The 13,496-nt window shown below is 45.2% G+C and overlaps 1 pseudogene; it reads left to right on the top strand.

Annotated features, from left to right (window-relative positions):
• Positions 1 to 4,809: 4,809 nt before the first annotated feature.
• Positions 4,810 to 13,496, top strand: part of LOC129391527 (DNA (cytosine-5)-methyltransferase 1-like) — a 107,344-nt pseudogene continuing 98,657 nt past the window's right edge.

Genomic DNA, 13,496 nt, shown 5'->3' with positions numbered 1-13,496 from the left:
TGAACTTATTCATAAGACAAATAAATGATTATTTTAAGCAGGGTATTAGTGCTCAAATTATTAATATCATAGAACCATTATAGTGACAACTTGGATTGGAAACAATGTATTAGGAAAAAATATGGAAGCTTTTTTTATAAGAATTTTGATAAGTAAAAAAGTTGAGAAATCAGAATGTATAGACAGAATATTTGTTATCTGGGAAATTGTATCATAAAATGGATGGGCTCCACAAATTCTTCCATTTACTTGAAGAAAAGAGTGCTAAGTCAGTTTGGGCTGCTGTCACAAAGTACCACAAACGGGGCGGGGTGGGGGCTTGTATACAACAAAAATGTATTCTCAGTCCTGGAGGCTGGAAGTCTGAGATCTAGGTGCCGGGATCATCGCCTTCTGGTGAGGACTGTCTTCCGGGTTGCAGACTGTCCACTTCTCATTGTGTCCTCACAGGGCAGAGAGCAGAGAGAAAAAGCCAGCTCTCTCATGACTCTCACGAGGGTAAGAATCTCATCATGAGGGCTCCATCCCAATGACCTCATCAAATCCCAAAAGACCCACCTTCTAATACCATCACATTGGAGGTAGTGTGTCAACATGTGAATGCTGGGGGGACCCAAATATTCAGTCTGTAACAAGTACTAATGGGGAAATGAGAGCTTCTACTGAGGATGTTAAGGGCTGCTACAAAGATCAACGGTACATGTGTTTCCAGAGAGAACTACAATATAGAATAATTTCTATAAGGCTTTCACAGAATAGATTCCTCTTTCTTCCCCAGAACAGTCCTTGGTATCAAGGGACCCATTCCTGGAAATTCACTCTTGCTCAAGGAAATCCATCCTCTTATTAAAAAAAAATTTTATGACGTTCACAGAATAGGTTCATCTTCCTTCCCCAGAACAGTCCTTGGTATCCAGGGACCCATTCCTGGAAATTCACTCTTGCTCAAGGAAATCCATCTTCTCATTAAAAAAGAATCGTATGAAGCTGCATGAATGACACAAAGGACTTTTCCCAGCTCTAAGATTCTGTGTGTAAAACCTGTTAGTCTAAATTTATTTCCAAAAGATAGACCCTCCGCGGGGTCTGCACCTGCGGGGAAGGTGGGACCCGCGCTTGTGCCCCGGCCCCCTAGGTGTGGCTTCCTCAAGTTTGGGGTGAAGGCCCCAGCCCCCTTGCGCTCTGCAGCGCTGCGGTGGGCTCGGGGGAAGGAGCACGGTATCCGGGGTTTCTCAGCAGGAGTTGCCGGGGCTGCCGCGCAGGAACCCAGCTGCCCTGGGTGGGGCACCGACTCGCCAGGCCTGGGTGTCCCTGCTGCGCACGGCTGCTGAGAACAGGGTCCGCGATGAAGTTCTTCCTGGCAAACGGGGACTGTGGGCGGATCCATCCTCCCCTTCCCTTGGCACAGCCCCATGGCAGCCCTCCCTTCCAACAGGCAATGCCTGTGACCTGCGGCTGGACGGCTCCACACCCTCACGCCCCGGTTCTCGCCCCACGCCGGGAACAGGCACATGCCTGGGCCGGCGTCTAAGTCGGCTCGAGCGGGACGGCTTCTTCGGCGCACCCGTCAGCCACCCCGAGCCCAGGGGACGGCAGGGAGTTCTGAGGGCCGCTCGGGCCCGGGCGGGGCGGAGGCACGGGCTTCGCGGCTGGGCCGGCCCTCCTCGCCCCCTCCTGCCTCTGCGCCCCGGCCCGGGGTGGGCTTCCCGTGGCCCCGTCTCCTTCCCACCCCCGTCGCGCCTCTTGCCCCCCGGGCCGCGGGCTCTACGCGTCGTGAGGGTGCGTGCGGGAGGGCGCCGCCCGCCCTCAGGGCTTCCCCGACACCTACCGGCTGTTCGGCCACGTCCCGGACGGGCAGCGGCATGTCAGTGGAGTGGAGTCGGCCCAGGTCTCCTCCCCGCTGAGGCGGGGCGACTGGCACAGCGCACGAAGAGGCCCTGGAGGGAGGGAGACCAGAGGGGAGGGTGTCGGTGGGGAGCTTGACTCGCAGTCACTTCCCAGGGGACGCGGAGCCCCCAGGGCTGGGGGCTGACCCCAGCTGGCAAACGGGGAGTGCTGACTCAGCACTCCCACGAGGGTGTGATCAGGAAGGAGGGACCCTGTCCCTGGGCCCCAGGGCACTCCTGGGTCAGGCGGAGTCGCCAAGTGTGTCGGGTGCCGTGGACAGCTGAGGCACGTTTAGCCCAAAGGAAAGTTCCAGTGCATCGCAGAGAGCATACAAAATACATGGTGCTGAAAAGTCCCTGTTGCTAAGGGTTGAGAGGAACCAATAATTCCTCCCCTCCCGTTTCTCAGGGTGTTCCGTTTGGATGTGAATGAAATGTATTTCCAAGGAATGCAGGCATGTGGCTGAAAAGGCCAGCAGTGCCTGGGGGTCACAGCGAGACCCTCCCATCTCACCGCCCTCGTCCATCCTGTGCTCTGGGAGCAGAGCTCTCAGCCAGAAGTGAAACATAGTAGCTTCCATATCCGGATTCTAAGATTTTCTAAAGCCCTTTAAAGGCCCCCTTCTCTGAGTGGTGCTTGACCTGCTGGTGTGGGGCGGGAGGGTGGGCTGGGTAGAGGGTCTGAGCACCATCCTGAGGGAAGGGCTTTGGAGGCCTGTGTGAGCCTGAACCGGGGGCCCAGTTCCCATGGCCGAGGGGAGGCTAGCGCTGACTCCAACCATGGCGAGCCAGATGTCTCCCTCCTTCCGGACAACCCAGCAAAGCCCGTCTGCTCACATTTCTGGCTGTGCTGCTTACACCTGCCCTCTGGGAAGGCCAGCCTGGCAGAGCTCTGTTCCTGCCCTCTGGGCTGCTGCTAAGTGAGTACCTAGCCTTGGTGCTGGAGGGGAGGAGCCATAGATGGTGGAGGCCCAGTCCCCACCCAGGGTGCTGCCCCTCTGCTGAGGGATGCTTGCCCAGCTGGTTAGACCTGTTCTCACCCAAAGGCTCACAGTCAGCACCCAGGCTAGGCACAGCAGCCTCCCCATATCCTCTGCGTCTTCTAGTTTTGTTCCTTTCTTCTTTTCGCTGCCTTCCTCCCCAAAGAGGCAAGATACTAATCTTCAGGAACCAAATCAGGCCATGATCTTCCAGCTAAACTCATGAGAGTTCTGCACTTCTGAATGACTAGGTATGAACATTTGCAAGGATGAGCTCTTGGGTGAGGTGCCGGGCAAATTTTCTAGCTTCATCTCTCTTGCTTGTGTGTGGGCACCCCCTGCTGCCCCAGATGCCTTGACTCCTCCATTTTCCTATATTCCTCATCAGAATGCTGCCACCACCCCATCCTGGCCTTTGGGAATGTTAGCTGGCTGTTCCCTGCAGCATCCCGTCACCCTGGTCCACTCTTTCTAACCTCTGTATGCCCTTCTATGAAATCTTGTCAGGTCCAACTGGAGGAAGACCACCTATAAGTCAGTTAGCTTGGGAAGGAACCCAACTGTGTGACCTGCTTCCCCTTTCCCAGTGTCTTTAAAATAACGTTAAAAAAAAAAAGAAAGAATGTTGTTCTAGAGCTCCTATATCATCTCTTACCACCATCAGAAAACCACCCCCCAAAAGGGGGACCTCATTCGTATTGAAAATAACTTCTTAACGTGTAGGCATTACAGTAGGGCATTCTAGACACTGGGGGAGGGAAAAACCATTGTATTTTTTTCTAACATTCCTCTTAAACTTATTTCCAAAGTTCTTTAAACTGTGGTATTCTTACAGGTAGACAATGTTGCTGAACAAGCGTTTGTTTCTTCCCTTTTTCTTCCCCCAGGCTCAAAGATTTGGAAAGATATAGTTAACAGAAAAGGTAAGGTAATCTCCACCTTAACAAAATTTATGATCAAATGTGACCATTTGACAGATATTATGTAGTTCATAAAAACAAATGTAAGTGGAATTGGCTCTCTTTTCCCTAAAGTTGAGGATAACGTGGATGTTTTTGTCTAATGTGCTGTACTAATAGGCTATTATTGGTTAGCTTTTGGTAACTCATCGAGTTTTCCAGTCTGGGTTCCGTACTATCAAGTGTGGATTATAACTTGTCCTGGTCACACTGTTTTTCAAAATCAGTTTTGTTCTAGTACGCTATTATGTGTCTGTTTCACCTCTAATCTTTCCATTTTTCACCACTCTGGAGATAGTGTGATATGATCTTAATGGAAACATCACGAACATGTCTTGTGAATATTTAGTTTTCTTTTTGGCCGACTCAGCATTGCCTGCCATTCAGTCATTGTTATGTGACCAGGCAGTGTAACTATTTGTGTATTAGTCCATTGGTTCATACCTTGGGAATGCGGAGACTTGTTAACCTATATCCTTCCCTTAGGAATGCGTGAAGGAGAAATGGAATCTCTTGCATGAATTTCTGCAGACAGAAATCATCAGTTATGTGACTTGGAAACCAAATTACATAAAGAAGAATTATCAGAGGTAAGTCGTCAGCATCCCGGTGGCTAGAAAACGTTTCTTCCCATGAAACTTGTCTGTGACCAGGGAGGCAGAATAATCCCACCTCTCCCTGTTACCTGATAGTTATAAAGGAAGCGCATGTGTTTCCCTATTCTCTCATGACCACTTGTTTTCATTCACTGCTACTTAAATTATCCTTTCCTGCTGTAGGAGGGCTACCTGGCTAAAGTCAAATCCCTTTTAAATAAAGATTTGTCCTTGGAGAACGGAGCTCACGCTTTCAGTCGGGAAATGAATGGCTGTCTAGAAAACGGGAGCCAGACAAGTGGTGAGGAGCGCAGAGTGGAAATAGCAGAGAAAAAGAAGTCCCCCAAACCTGTTTCCAAACTTTGCATGCCCAGGAGAAGCAAGTCCGATGCAGAAACAAAATGTAAGAACACTTGACTCGTTTGACTTCGTTGGAGTCTGGTACCACCTAAGGGGAGGACAGACTTGGCGCCATAGGGTCTGTCTGTTCCGCCCCCCACACAATCCCTCCACCGGCAGTACTTGTTTTTTGTGTATTTTTTTTTTTTTTATTTTTGGGGGTGGGGGTGGCTGTGTTGCTCGGCTTGTACGATCTTAGTTCTCCAACCAGGGATCGAACCCCGGCCCTCGGCAGTGAGAGTGCCTAGTCTTAACCACTGGACGGCCATGGAATTCCCTCTTGTGTATACTTCTAACTAACTTAGATATATACTTTAAATTTTTGTCTTCGACCAAGTTATAGAGCATTAGATCCCCAAATGCGGTTGAACTTATGAGGTATAGGATAACAGGAGCTACTGATATTTATTACTTCTAAGTTACATGCCTGTTTAAGCTATACATTTATTCTTAGACTCCTTCCCCGCTTGTAGTCAGAGTAACTCTTCTGGAATTTTTTTAAAAAGAGCATGGGACTTGAGCTCATGTCAGGTGCTTGGCCACTTCATCTTTTGACGAAATAAGCAGAGGCTCTGTTTCCTTGTGCCTCTCAGTGTTGGGTCCCTCATACAAGAGCTTGTGTTAAAATGGCCCAGCAAACTGGCAGGTGCTAAATTGATGAATTTATCAAGATGGTGGTTGCTTAGAATAAGAAGAGAAGGATACTTAATCCTCAGAACCTGGTCTCTGCACCAGCTTGGTAATGCTGAAGAACTGTACCTTCGCTGTGAACTCTTTATTCCTAGTGGCTTTTTTGTCTCTTTTTCTTTAAGCAGCTGAAGTCTCATCTAGCCCCAGGATTACAAGGCAAACTGCCAGGCAGAACACCATCACATCTCATTTCACAAGGGGGTCCATATATAATGAATGGACAGCCCCCATTTTAGGGGCCAACTGTTTTTGGTAAAACATGTATAGAATTAAGATATAACTTAGTAATTCTGACTTCCACATTGCTTAGGTTTTCCTTTTGATATTCTGTTGTTAGACATTCATGAACAGCATTTCTGAAGACCTCATCCATTTTTACTCTTAACATAGGAAACGTCAAATGTACATACACAAAATTACCAAAGATAGTAAAATGAACCGCTGTGTACCTATCACCCAATATCAACAATTAACAGCTCCTGGCTGTTGTTTCATCTATACCCCCATATGCTCCAAGTGAAAATTATTCCAAATGGATTACAACTCCATACACACCCATATCCTCCCAGTTGGATTACTTTGAAACAAATTGGACACGTCATCTTATCCACACATACTATATTTCTAGATGACAATGTCTCTTTCTCTGACAAGTTTTTTATTCATATTTTGCTATAATTGCTAACATCTAGCAAACAGTCTTTTGAATAAGACAAAACATGCCTTATAAAGTGTAACAGTTCCCTACTAACAAATATATAGCAGTGTTCATTCTTCCCCTTGTGTAACAGAGTTTGGTTGATTTGCTCCTTAAGCCTTTCAAGTGATAGATTCCCTTATTTTCTTGCCATTTATTTAAAGAAAATAGGTGTTTTGTCTAATAGCTTCTAGGTCTGGCTGACTGCATCGTTTTGGTGGTTAATGTGTTCCCTTGTCTCCAGTTTTATGTAAACTGGTAGTTAGGTCTAGAGTCTTGATCAGATTCCAGCTTTTATTTGTGAGACTCATCACGAACATGTCTTGTGAATATTTAGTTTTCTTTTTGGCCGACTCAGCATTGCCTGCCATTCAGTCATTGTTATGTGACCAGGCAGTGTAACTATTTGTGTATTAGTCCATTGGTTCATACCTTGGGAATGCGGAGACTTGTTAACCTATATCCTTCCCTTAGGAATGCGTGAAGGAGAAATGGAATCTCTTGCATGAATTTCTGCAGACAGAAATCATCAGTTATGTGACTTGGAAACCAAATTACATAAAGAAGAATTATCAGAGGTAAGTCCTCAACATCCCGGTGGCTAGAAAACGTTTCCTCCCATGTAACTTGTCTGTGACCAGGGAGGCAGAATAATCCCACCTCTCCCTGTTACCTGATAGTTATAAAGGAAGCGCATGTGTTTCCCTATTCTCTCATGACCACTTGTTTTCATTCACTGCTACTTAAATTATCCTTTCCTGCTGTAGGAGGGCTACCTGGCTAAAGTCAAATCCCTTTTAAATAAAGATTTGTCCTTGGAGAACGGAGCTCATGCTTTCACTCGGGAAGTGAATGGCTGTCTAGAAAACGGGAGCCAGACAAGTGGTGAGGAGCGAAGAGTGGAAATAGCAGAGAAAAAGAAGTCCCCCAAACCTGTTTCCAAACTTTGCATGCCCAGGAGAAGCAAGGCCGATGCAGAAACAAAATGTAAGAGCGCTTGACTCGTTTGACCTCGTTGGAGTCTGGTACCACCTAAGGGGAGGACAGACTTGGCGCCATAGGGTCTGTCTGTTCCCCCCACACACAGCCCCTCCACCGGCAGTACTTGTTTTTTGTGTATCTTCTGTTTTTGTTTCTTTTTTGGGGGGTGGGGGTGGCTGTGTTGCTCGGCTTGTACGATCTTAGTTCTCCAACCAGGGATCGAACCCCGGCCCTCGGCAGTGAGAGTGCCTAGTCTTAACCACTGGACGGCCATGGAATTCCCTCTTGTGTATACTTCTAACTAACTTAGATATATACTTTAAATTTTTGTCTTCGACCAAGTTATAGAGCATTAGATCCCCAAATGCGGTTGAACTTATGAGGTATAGGATAACAGGAGCTACTGATATTTATTACTTCTAAGTTACATGCCTGTTTAAGCTATACATTTATTCTTAGACTCCTTCCCCGCTTGTAGTCAGAGTAACTCTTCTGGAATTTTTTTAAAAAGAGCATGGGACTTGAGCTCATGTCAGGTGCTTGGCCACTTCATCTTTTGACGAAATAAGCAGAGGCTCTGTTTCCTTGTGCCTCTCAGTGTTGGGTCCCTCATACAAGAGCTTGTGTTAAAATGGCCCAGCAAACTGGCAGGTGCTAAATTGATGAATTTATCAAGATGGTGGTTGCTTAGAATAAGAAGAGAAGGATACTTAATCCTCAGAACCTGGTCTCTGCACCAGCTTGGTAATGCTGAAGAACTGTACCTTCGCTGTGAACTCTTTATTCCTAGTGGCTTTTTTGTCTCTTTTTCTTTAAGCAGCTGAAGTCTCATCTAGCCCCAGGATTACAAGGCAAACTGCCAGGCAGAACACCATCACATCTCATTTCACAAGGGGGTCAGTATATAATGAATGGACAGCCCCCATTTTAGGGGCCAACTGTTTTTGGTAAAACATGTATAGAATTAAGATATAACTTAGTAATTCTGACTTCCACATTGCTTAGGTTTTCCTTTTGATATTCTGTTGTTAGACATTCATGAACAGCATTTCTGAAGACCTCATCCATTTTTACTCTTAACATAGGAAACGTCAAATGTACATACACAAAATTACCAAAGATAGTAAAATGAACCAATGTGTACCTATCACCCAATATCAACAATTAACAGCTCCTGGCTGTTGTTTCATCTATACCCCCATATGCTCCAAGTGAAAATTATTCCAAATGGATTACAACTCCATACACACCCATATCCTCCCAGTTGGATTACTTTGAAACAAATTGGACACGTCATCTTATCCACACATACTATATTTCTAGATGACAATGTCTCTTTCTCTGACAAGTTTTTTATTCATATTTTGCTATAATTGCTAACATCTAGCAAACAGTCTTTTGAATAAGACAAAACATGCCTTATAAAGTGTAACAGTTCCCTACTAACAAATATATAGCAGTGTTCATTCTTCCCCTTGTGTAACAGAGTTTGGTTGATTTGCTCCTTAAGCCTTTCAAGTGATAGATTCCCTTATTTTCTTGCCATTTATTTAAAGAAAATAGGTGTTTTGTCTAATAGCTTCTAGGTCTGGCTGACTGCATCGTTTTGGTGGTTAATGTGTTCCCTTGTCTCCAGTTTTATGTAAACTGGTAGTTAGGTCTAGAGTCTTGATCAGATTCCAGCTTTTATTTGTGAGACTTCATTGATGGCATGGGGCTGTCCATCAAAGGCATGTAATGTCTCTTTGGTGATTCTAGCAGCCGTTGATCAAAGTCTAGATCCATTATTTCCTAAGGTTTGCAAAATGGTGGTATTCTAAGCCTGTCAACCAAAGAAACATGAAGCTCGAAGCTTCTTTTTTTTTTTTAATGGAAATGCATTTCTTTTATTTATTCATGTATTTTACTTTACTTTTGGTTGTGTTGGGTCTTCGTTTCTGTGCAAGGGCTTTCTCTAGTTGTGGCAAGTGGTGACCACTCACTATCTCAGCCTCTCTTGTTGCGGAGCACAAGCTCCAGACACGCAGGCTCAGTAGTTGTGGCTCACCGGCCTAGTTGCTCCACGGCATGTGGGATCTTCCCAGACCAGGGCTCGAACCTGTGTCCCCTGCATTAGCAGGCAGATTCTCAACAACTGCGCCACCAGGGAAGCCCTCGGAACTTCTTTGAATGTCCTGGCAAAAAGGGCTTCTCCTTGGAGGGAAGAGGTGACCATGCCCTGAATCTTTCCAAACAGATGGTACTCTTGGTAGGGAGGAATATGAGTTGTTTCGTGCCCACTGGAGGTCTAGGGTCTGGCTGAGCTAACAGTTGGCTTTACTTTGTGTGACAGCCCTGCCAAACGGAAACTTGAGGAAGACCCTGAAAAAGCAAAATCAGATGATTCTGTGGAAGAAGAAAAAGACCAGGTAGGGCTTGCATTTAAGTTTCTTAACTCTGCCTTTTTTTGGTACACTTGCTGGTAATTGTGAATTTATACTTGGTCTGTCTATGGACCGTAAGTGACTGAGAGGGTGTTGGAACACATCCCTGGACTCAGGGCAGTATGAAGGGTATTATGGTTAGACCCAAGGACTCAGCAGGCCCATAACTTTGGTCTGTTCTCTCCTGTCTACCTTCCTACCTCTCCAGCTGTCAAGATTTGACAGTCGAAGCAGCGGATGTGATGTGTACAAAGCATTTGCTTCTGATGTCAGATAAGTTCCTTTCCCACATCTCATTTCTCTATAAAAGCAGAATTGTCATGTTATTATGTGTATTGTGATAATGCTGCTTAGACTTTTTAGGTTAGAAAACTGGTGGCTTGCCAAAGGCCTCCAATATAGAAAATGTCAGTCTCTAGCACTATCCCATGTGACTTGAGGGGCAAACCTAGATAATACCAGATGGTCACACGTTATCTATTTCAGTCCTGCCACAGGATTAGCTATGTAAGTCGGGAAGTCTGTAGGTTGACAGGTGGGTAGTAAATGCCCTGTTACCTGCTAAAGATGAGTATCCATGGTTTGCTCTAAGGCAGGGTTTCTCAACCAAGGCATTGACTTTTGGTGCCAGATAAACCTTTGCTGTGGGTGTGAGTCCTGTGCATCGTAGTGTTTAGCAAGGTCCCGACCTCTACTCACTAGATGCCTGTAACATTCCCTCTCTCTCCTCCCAGTTGTGACAACCAAAATCACCTTCAGACTTTCCCAGATGTCCCCTGGGGGGCACAATTGCCCTGAGTGTGAAGCACTGGACTCAAGGCTACCAATATCATTGAGGTAGACTTGATGTCCTGTTGTAAAAGACATACTCATTCTCCTGTTTTTATTGTTGGAAATTAGATGCCACTGTTCATGATCCTTATTCAGATGTCTGTAATTAAGTTTAGTCAGACTACCCACTCACAGGTGGGACACTGAGACAGAGGGAAACAGCTTGTCCAAGTCACATGGCCACATCCCTTGCCTCCTAAGAAAACGTGTCACAAGGGAAAGCAAGGTGGCTCTTGTAATATTGACAAGTCTTTTTTTTTTTTTTTTTAACAAATGTGCCCGTTTTAGAGTTGTTCTTTGCCCTCTAACCTTTTGGAGGGCTTACATAGCCTTCTAGCTTCTAAAGAAATGAACTGGGGCACTCTTTCCCAATCAGGATGCAGTTTCACTGGCAGTGTGTGAGAGGCCTTGGGGACTTGGAGGATGAACGCTTGTCGAAACGGGGTTTATCCCAATATGCTAGAGTAAGGCTCAGTGCACCACACCAGTGTTACCAGGTGGTGTTGGTCAAATAAGTAGTACTACAGAGAGAAACTTACTTTAGTCGATTTAAAACTTTGAGACCTCACTATGTTTTTTAAAAAAAGGAATTAAATACACGCATGTGGTAAAACCGTACAAAAGGCTGTTTGGTACATAAGGGTGGTACTCCCCCCTCTCTGTCCTGTCCTTCCTTCGAGAGGCGAGCATTCATCAGTTTCTTCTGTTTAGTTTCAGATTATATGTATGTATATATTACTGTAGTATATTAGTATAAAATCTATCTTAGCGTTCTCCAGAGAAACAGACCCAGTGATGTCTGTATATATGAGATTAATTTAAGCAACTGAGTCACACGATTTCAGGCTGGCAAGTCTGAAATATGCAGGACAGGCAAAGAGAGGCAGACCCAGGGAAGAGTTGATGTTGTAGCTCAAGTCCAAAGGCAGTCTGGAGGCAGAATTTTATGTATGCACATACAGGTTAATTCCATATAATATAGTGCAGAGGGGTTCTGTGTCGTTTACCCAACTTTCTCCAATGGTGACGTCACACATAACTGTAGTAGCAAAACCAGAAAATGGACATCGGCATAATCTACAGACTTTATTCACTGTGCATGTATTGTCACGTGTATGCACACATGCATTCTTGTAACCTCCACCTCAGACAAGACATAGATCGGTTTCATCACCACAATATTTTTATCCCTCTTAAATACATAAATACAGATATCCTGGAGATGGCAAGTGTTGTGAACTTAGGGAAGTAGTGTACTAAGGTATTCATCAGAGAAGAGCTGGTGTCCAGTTTAGGTTGTCATCATCACTTCCTGATGTGAATCCCAAATTACTGCTTTGGTTTTTTTCTAGTATTAACAAATTCCTGACATGAGGTGGATCTTTGACTTACGTAGCATCACTAGATGACCTCTAGTGCGCAGACATGTGCCGGGCCAGCTCCTGGTCCTCTCTTTGTTTTGAGGGTGGTGGGACATCAACACCACACTGAAGGTTGCCCAGATCTACCCCAAAACCGAGATTACCCCCTAACCCCTGTTTTTAACCATGTCAAATGTATTTATTTAATACTTCGACTCATGCTTTTGGTTTTGATCTTCCTTTGAAATATTGTTTTTCTCTTTTTCCCTTCTCTCCACATAGGAGGAAAAGAGACGTAGAGTTATATCCAGAGGACGGTAAGAATAATAAAGCTTTTTGTTCTGTGCAATGTGTAATCTTGATGACTGAAATTACTTTTCTGAAATCTTTTAATAAGAAGACCTTTATAGTGAGTTGCCAGGGTGACCATAGATAGCTTAAGGATGCTGAGTTTGCAGTCAGATTATTAACCTTGTGATTCAGGTAGAATTCTCTTGCAAAGAGTGAATTGGGGGCAACTGGCAGTTATCAGAACTAGATCTAAAGGCTGTATTAAATATTAAATCTTGAGGTAATATGTGCCTCTTAGGGCTCCTGAGATGAAGATTGATTTTTTTGCGGGGGGGCAGTGTAGGCAGGAAGGAAGACCTTTTGAAAACTGCTTCCACGGGAGGAGTCTGTGAAAGTCAACCTTAGGGTGTGTGATTTTGCTTGACAGGGTTGCTGGACCACTCCCTGCAGAAGAACCGGGAAGAGTAAGACCAGGAACACACGTGGAAGAAGAAGAAAGAGATGATAAAGTAAAGCCTGGTCACCTCCAGGTTTGTCACTTCCACTTTAATCTCAGAACCATTTGGTTCTAGGAAGGGGGGTCAGGGTGTGGGGAGCGTGTAGGAACAGAATGACTTTCACTAATGATCCAAAGGACCTTGAATTTAGCTAAAATGCTCTTCAAACTCATTTTTCTGCTGCTTCTCTATGTGGAAGGTGTGTTACGTGGCTCTGGTGATAGTAAATCAGCGGTAGGCCTGGAAATCAGCTGGACTTCTGCTACTTGATCAGTCAGTCACAGAGCTTCAGTCTGTCCCCTCTCCTGCCTGCCTGTCCTGCCCATGAGGTCTTTGTGAAGGTCTCATCTTCAAACACATGAGGTGCTAAAAGTGCTCTAGTATCGTCCAGGTATAAAGTTGCATTCTTAACTGAGATCAGACCAGTTCTTTCCCCAGACCTCCATCTCCTTTGTAAACTCAAGTGTTTCAGGTTCTATGAAATACAGATGTACCCACTGAATCCCCATGGGAGGGAGTAGGAGAAGGAATTGGGGATCTTATACTGGAAGCTTTACCATTAGACAGCACTGCCCCATATGACAAAGGGCTGACGTTGGTCGGCCACATGTGGTAGAACAAAATCAGGTTCCTTTTAGTTTTATGAAGACATTGATTAGAAGTTTCTTAGAAACTCCAATGGGTGGTGTGGGCCCTTATTGAGAGCCTGTTAAAGGATGGGTGTCTGTTATTTTGTCCTAATGGGGAATCAACTAAGACGTATAATTCTTGAACCATTTGGTACTTGAAACTAGTCTTTAACTGATCATTTCCCTACCCTGATCCTAGTTAAAGTTAGCAGCAGTTACAGTTGGGACACATGTTGAATTGTTTGAGAACAAGCAGTTCTAGTGGGCTAGCTTGAC

This window comes from Physeter macrocephalus, chromosome 18 (assembly GCF_002837175.3).
Source record: "Physeter macrocephalus isolate SW-GA chromosome 18, ASM283717v5, whole genome shotgun sequence".
In the NCBI taxonomy this organism is placed as follows: Eukaryota; Metazoa; Chordata; class Mammalia; order Artiodactyla; family Physeteridae; genus Physeter; species Physeter macrocephalus.
This window is presented reverse-complemented; position numbering and strand designations above follow the sequence as displayed.